The sequence below is a fragment of the Salvelinus namaycush genome, unplaced genomic scaffold (assembly GCF_016432855.1).
Source record: "Salvelinus namaycush isolate Seneca unplaced genomic scaffold, SaNama_1.0 Scaffold4036, whole genome shotgun sequence".
Classification (NCBI taxonomy): Eukaryota; Metazoa; Chordata; class Actinopteri; order Salmoniformes; family Salmonidae; genus Salvelinus; species Salvelinus namaycush.
The window spans coordinates 1-7,272 of record NW_024061049.1 but is presented as its reverse complement, the minus strand read 5'-3'; the positions used below and the strand labels follow the sequence as shown (position 1 = coordinate 7,272).

Here is a 7,272-nt window from a genome sequence, read left to right as displayed (position 1 = left end):
AAGGCAAAGGGTGGCTACTTTGAAAATCTCAAATTTAAAATATATTGTGGCAAAGAAGGGGGTCGAGTGATAAATGGCAGATATGTGAGAGCAGAACTAATAAACGGGCTCTGCCCGATCACTAAAATGGCCACCCCGATCAGAACTACAGATCACAAAATGGCCGACTGCCAAAACTACAAGTCCCAGAAGCAAGTGGAACCCTCAGAAGGTGGAGCCAACACACGAATAAAGGGTCAAGAAAAACCAGGAAGAGGAAGTGAGGGCTGGAAAGATCTGTGAACCATAGAGAAAGAGACAATAGATATTGGCTGGATTTACTGTGTATGAGCTGGACTGTTTTGGACTTACCTGTTGGCGTTTGGACCTGGACCTACTGAGAACCCGATTCGTGTACCGAACCCTGCTATCCTTGACCTTGCCTACGACCTGGGTGGACCAGGACGGAGAGACAAACACACAGGTACTGTCCTGTTCGAAAGAACTCTCATTCTGGGGTAATTTGGTGACAGTTTCCCACTTAATTTGTGACAAATGCTCATAACCTTGAAGAGGTTTGCCACAATATTTTGATTTGTTTAACACTTTTTTGGTTACTACATGATTCCATATGTGCTATTTCACAGTTTTGATGTCTTCAATATTATTCTACAATGTAAAAAATTGTATAAATAAAGAAAAACCCTGGAATGAGGAGGTGTACAAACTTGTGTACAAACTTGTGTACAAACTTTTGACTGGTACTGTATATCAGAAGATAACCAACAGTTATCTGTTTTAAGTAGTCAGAGAGTGTGCCAGGGGTCTACCAAAAATAACCAGCCAGAAATAGACGAATAAAAAAATCACCTGTGGGAGGAGCAAAACAGTGAGCAGACACTTTCTTCAGTCGATTCAACTGTTGTCCTTTACAAGCTGCTTTTATCTAAATTAACTGACGGTTGATACATACAGGAATCAAACCCACAGCCCTGATGAAGTTAAACACACCAAGCTCCATCCTAGCCACATTTCCTAGTCATTACAATAGTCAGTAGACAGTCATCCAATACAGACCTGTTTCAGACAACAAGCCAAGCTTGCTCTGAATAATCGCATAAATAGCCTACACTTGGATTAGGAAACTCAGAGAGAGAAACTAGTTTCTGTCTGTGTGTCCCGACGAGACTGAACATGAAGACCTGGGTTCTGTCATCTGCAGTTGTTTCTAAATATGGATAGTCTTTCTATATCTTGTGTGGTGTGCTAGCCTCATTCAGATTCAGTGTAGGTCAACAGAGCGTCAGCCTGTCTCCACACAACAGATATTCTCAACAGCAATCAGTCCTAACGACCTGCATGGGTGAATGAGTGAGTGGATGGGCAGTTTGGTGTGGCATATAAAAGTAATTTGTCTGTTGTGTTCGAGAGAAGTAACATGCTACTGTTGCTGCTGCTTTGCTGGGGTTTCTTCTGCTTTTCTGGTGTTTCTTCTGCTTTGCTGGGGCTGCTGCTGCTTTGCTGGGGTTTCTTCTGCTTTGCCGGGTGTTTCTTCTGCTTTGCTGGGGTTTCTTCTGCTTTGCTGGGGTTGCTACTGCTTTTCTGGGGTTGCTGCTGCTTTGCTGGGGTTTCTTCTGCTTTGCTGGGGTTTCTTCTGTTTTGCTGGGGTTTCTTCTGCTTTGCTGGGGTTGCTACTGCTTTGCTGGGGTTTCTTCTGCTTTGCTGGGGTTTCTTCTGCTTTGCTGGGGTTTCTACTGCTTTGCTGGGGTTTCTTCTGCTTTGCTGGGGTTTCTTCTGCTTTGCTGGGGTTGCTACTGCTTTTCTGGGGTTGCTGCTGCTTTGCTGGGGTTTCTTCTGCTTTGCTGGGGTTTCTACTGCTTTGCTGGGGTTTCTTCTGCTTTGCTGGGGTTTCTTCTGCTTTGCTGGGGTTTCTTCTGCTTTGCTGGGGTTTCTACTGCTTTGCTGGGGTTTCTTCTGCTTTGCTGGGGTTTCTTCTGCTTTGCTGGGGTTGCTACTGCTTTGCTGGGGTTTCTTCTGCTTTGCTGGGGTTTCTTCTGCTTTGCTGGGGTTGCTACTGCTTTTCTGGGGTTGCTACTGCTTTTCTGGGGTTGCTGCTGCTTTGCTGGGGTTTCTTCTGCTTTGCTGGGGTTTCTTCTGCTTTGCTGGGGTTTCTTCTGCTTTGCTGGGGTTTCTTCTGCTTTGCTGGGGTTTCTACTGCTTTGCTGGGGTTTCTTCTGCTTTGCTGGGGTTTCTTCTGCTTTGCTGGGGTTTCTTCTGCTTTGCTGGGGTTTCTTCTGCTTTGCTGGGGTTTCTACTGCTTTGCTGGGGTTTCTTCTGCTTTGCTGGGGTTTCTTCTGCTTTGCTGGGGTTTCTTCTGCTTTGCTGGGGTTTCTTCTGCTTTGCTGGGGTTTCTTCTGCTTTGCTGGGGTTTCTTCTGCTTTGCTGGGGTTTCTTATGCTTTGCTGGGGTTTCTACTGCTTTGCTGGGGTTGTGTGTGGGGTTCAAGGTATTGATATACATTCCCCCCTCTCAAAGGCTTTATGTTTGGAATAGTGAATTAATACAGCATTGTGTATAGGACATGCCAGGAAATGATCTGAAACAGATCGATTCTGTCTGGGCCTTTATAAATCTAGTGCCTGATAATTGTTTTACCTTCTATATGATGACTAACATCCACATAATCTGCATCTCTATGGTCTAACTCTAACATTTGCAGTTTCTCTTTCTCTCTCTATTTTCACCCCCTGCATAATCATTTATTTTTAATTTTTCTGCGTTTCTATCTGGACATTCTGTAATGTTAACTTCTGGATATGTGCCAGTTCTGTGCAGAGAGGGAGGAAAGGAGGGACGAAAGGAGGGAGGAAAGAAGATAGTGAAGGAAAGAGGGAGTCAGTGAAGGGAGGGGCCTCGTGATGTAATTTTACTGAAGTGAAAGTAAACTAAAGCAGGGCATTGTACATGGAAACAAAGTCTGCTGCTCCTCACAAGGCTAACAACAACACAGCAGCACAGTGTCCAACATTCGACAAGAAAACAGGAAAACCCCTATACAGGTAGGACAGGTGGACATGTTTAAACTATTTTCTACTACAGTGGTTTAGTATCAGCTCATACAGTATGACCTAAATACAACTATGTAGCTCATTTGCAATTTTACAGGCATATGAGTGTAAAGTTTAGGAAAAACATAAGTTGGGCAGCTACTGTAGCTGGTTATGTATGTAGCTTGGCTGTCAATCAAAACATAGCTAGACTATCATCAGTCCCATTTTGGGTGTTTCATTAAAACTGTCAACACCCCCACTATTTTGTGGGTGCAAAAGGGATGTTTTCACATCTTTGATGCCAGCTTTGAAAACAGTATTTTTTTTGCTGAGATGAACTGTGGACCTTTGTCTGTAGTGATGTTTCAGGAAAGCTACTGCTGAGTCCTTCCAGGAAGTCCATTTATGGTTTCTCTGTTTTTGTGTTCCAGATATGGCGTCCCTTAGCAGTCTCTTGTCTGAAGAGCAGATACAGTGCTCTATCTGTCTGGATGTGTTCACTGAGCCAGTTACTACTCCTTGTGGTCACAACTTCTGCAAGGCCTGTATCAGTGGATACTGGAATAAGACTGGCCTGTGCCAGTGTCCAATGTGTAAGGACATGTTTTACAGAAGACCCGAGCTCAAAATGAACACAACACTCAGAAATGTTGCAGATCATTTTAAGAGGATGAGAGACAGAGATGAGTCCCCTGCTGAGCCTGGAGAAGTGGCCTGTGATGTCTGCACTGGGAGAAAGCACAAGGCCCTGAAGTCCTGTCTGGAATGTCTGACCGCTTTCTGTGAAACTCACCTGCAGCCTCACAACAGAGTTGCAGGCCTGAAGAGACACACGCTGATCAACCCTGTGGAAAACCTGCAAGACAGGATGTGTAAGAAGCACGACAGACTCCTGGAACTGTTCTGTAGGACTGACCAGACGTGTGTGTGTAAGTTCTGCACTGAGACAGACCACAAGACTCACCTCACCGTCCCTCTAGAGGAAGAGTGTGGACAGAGGAAGGCTAAACTGGGGAAGACTGAGGCAGAAGTTCAGCAGATGATCCAGGAGCGACTGCAGAAGGTTCAGGAGATCAAACACTCTAAACACACTAAAATTCAGCAAAAGAGCAGCAGAGAGAGAGATAGCAGACAGCATGGAGGTTTTCACTGCTCTGGTGCGCTGCGTTGAGAGAAGCCAGGCTGAGTTCATTGAGGTGGTTGAGGAGAAGTTGAAAGCAGCAGAGTGGCAGGCTGAATTTCTCATTGAAGAGCTGGAGCAGGAAATCACTGAGCTACAGAGGAGATGCTCTGAGTTGGAGCAGCTCTTACACACCAAGGACCACCTCCACCTCCTACAGAGCTCCCCACCCCTCTGTAAGCTTCCTCCCATCAGGAACTGGTCTCAGAAAAGTGTCCACAGTCAGCTGTGTCTGAGAAATGTAAGGAGAGTTGTGTATCAACTGGAAGATACTCTTCACAATGAGATGGAGAAGCTGCCTGACATCAAGCTGAAGAGGATGCAGCAGTATGCAGTGGATGTGACTCTGGACCCTGATACAGCACATCCATTCCTCATCCTTGGTAAGAAAAAGAGGAAACAAGTGAGATGTGGAGAAGAGAATCAAGAGAATCTCACTAATGATCCAAAGAGATTTAAAAATAGTTTCTCTGTCCTGGGTAAGGAGGGTTTCTCCTCTGGGAGATTCTACTAGGAGGTGCAGGTGACGGGGAAGACATGGTGGTGGCTAGGAGTGGCCAGTGAATCCATAGACAGGAAGGAGAGTTTAAACCTGAGCTCTGATGGACTCTGGACTGTTTGGCTGAATGGCGAGAATGGGTATGGAGCCAACAATTACTACCCTGTCCGCCTCTCCCTGAGAGAGAAGCCCCAGAAGGTGGGGGTGTTTGTGGATTATGAGAAAGGTCAGGTCTCCTTCTATGATGTGAAGGCCAAGTCTCATATCTACTCCTTCGATGGATGCAACTTCACCGAGAAACTCTATCCATACTTCAACCCCTATCTTAGCTGTAGTGGTGAAAACTCAGCCCCACTGGTCATCTCCTCTGTCAATCACACACAGTGAAACAAGTTGTCACTAAAATGTAAAATACTCAGCTCAGCAGTTGATTCGTTTGGGATACTACAGATCAATATTGTTGGGTGTGCATCTCAAACTGTATAAAGTATAATCCCTTACCTCCCATGGACAAAGGTTTTGAACATGTTCCCTCTGCATTGAAATTATTGAGAGCAAGGCTGATGGTTCTAAGTGATGTCAGAATGATGGTCAGATCTAAATTGTAAAGAGAGATACAAGTCTACTTTGACACGCTCTTCTGTATATCAAACCAAATTTCATTTCATTTGTAACATGCACCGAATACAGCAAGTGTAGACTTCACCATCAAATGCTTACCTACAAGAGCTTCCCTACGATGCAGAGTTAAAAAGTGAAAAATAAACGAAATAGTAACACAATACTAATAACAAGGCTATATACAAGGAGTACTGGCACCGATTCAATATGCAGGGGTATGAGGTAGTTGAGGTAATTGAGGTAATATGTACATGTAGGTAGGGGTAAAAGTGACTATACAATCATGATAGATAATAAACAGAGTAGCAGCAGCGTACAGTGCATTCGGAAACTATTCAGACCCCTTCCCTTTTGCCACATTTTGTTATGTTACAGCCTTATTCTAAAATTGAATAAATCCAATCTACACACAATACCCCATAATGACAAAGCGAAAACAGGTTTTTATAAATTTGAGCAAATTTATAAAAAATTAAAAACAGAAATACCTTATTTACACAAGTATTCAGATCCTTTGCTACGAGACTCGAAATTGAGCTCAGGTGCATCCTGTTTCCATTGATCATCCTTGAGATGTTTATACAACTTGATTGTAGTCCACCTGTGGTAGATTCAATTGATTGGACATGACTTGGAAAGGCACACACCTGTCTATATAAGATCCCACAGTAACAGTGTATGTCAGAGCAAAAACTTGAACCTGATCAAACATCTCTGGAGAGACCTGAAAATAACTGTGCAGTGACGCTCCCCATCCAACCTGACGGAGCTTGAGAGGATCTGCAGAGAAGAATGGAAGAAACTCCCCAAATACAGGTGATAAGCTTGTAGCATCATACCCAAGAAGACTTGAGGCTGTAATCGCTGCCAAAGGTGCTTCAACAAAGTACTGAGTACAGGGTCTGAATACCTATGTAAATGTGATATTTCAGTAAAAAAATCTATAATAATAATCTAATTTTTAAAAAAAATACTGTTTTTCTTTGTCATTATGGGTTATTGTGTGTAGATTGATGAGGGAAGAAAACTATTTAATCCATTTCAGATTAATAAAGAATAATAATAAGGTCAAGGGGTCTGAATACTTTCCAGATGCATTGTATGTGAAGAGAGTGAAAGAGTGCCTATGTTTGTATCAATGTGTGTGTGTGTGTGTGTGTGTGTGTGTGTGAGAGAGAGAGAGAGAGCATATGTAGTGTGTGTGTGTTGGAGTGTAGTATGTGTGTGTGTGGGTAGATTCCAGTCAGTGTGCATAGAGCAAATGCAAGAACGTCAGTGCAATAATAAAAAAGGGGGATCAATGCAAATAGCCATTTGATTAACAGTCTTATGACTTGGGGGTAGAAGCTGTTCAGGAGCCTTTTGGTCCCAGACTTGGCGCTCCGGTACCGCTTGCCGTGCGGTAGCAGAGAGAACAGGGTATGACTTGGGTGGCTGGAGTCTGACAATTTTGAGGGTCTTCCTCTGACACCACCTGGTATATAACACCTAGAAGGCAAGGAGCTCGATCCCAGTGATGTACTGGTCCGTCCGCACTACCCTCTGTAGCGCCTTGCGGTTGGATGGGGCCTGTCATGCCAAATAGTGTCCCCGGTTGTATCCTAGGACCAACAATAGATACATATATATTCAACCACAAGGGTGTACCAATGAGCTATGCGAGACAGAAAAAAACGAGGACTACTGAAATTATATTATTTCAGTGTAGACAAGGGACGGGCAGGTTAAAATGAAAACATGACAGCCAGACAATCTAGTGTATTAATCATACGGATTTTCTTATGAATGTAGTGGAAATTAGCTGACTTGGTGATCTGTAAGGTAAATAACTTTAATGTGTCAAGCAGGTTACATGTTTTATTTTCCATTTCCTAAACGTAGCATCGTTTAAGACGTGGATTTCATGTTGTCATGTTAACAAGGTACTAAAAAGTAGTTACAAT

The 7,272-nt window shown here is 43.6% G+C and overlaps 1 pseudogene; it reads left to right on the top strand.

The window, feature by feature from the left end:
• The first annotated feature begins 2,953 nt into the window (after window positions 1-2,953).
• LOC120041089 lies at window positions 2,954-5,441 on the top strand (annotated as a pseudogene).
• The last annotated feature ends 1,831 nt before the right edge of the window (window positions 5,442-7,272 follow it).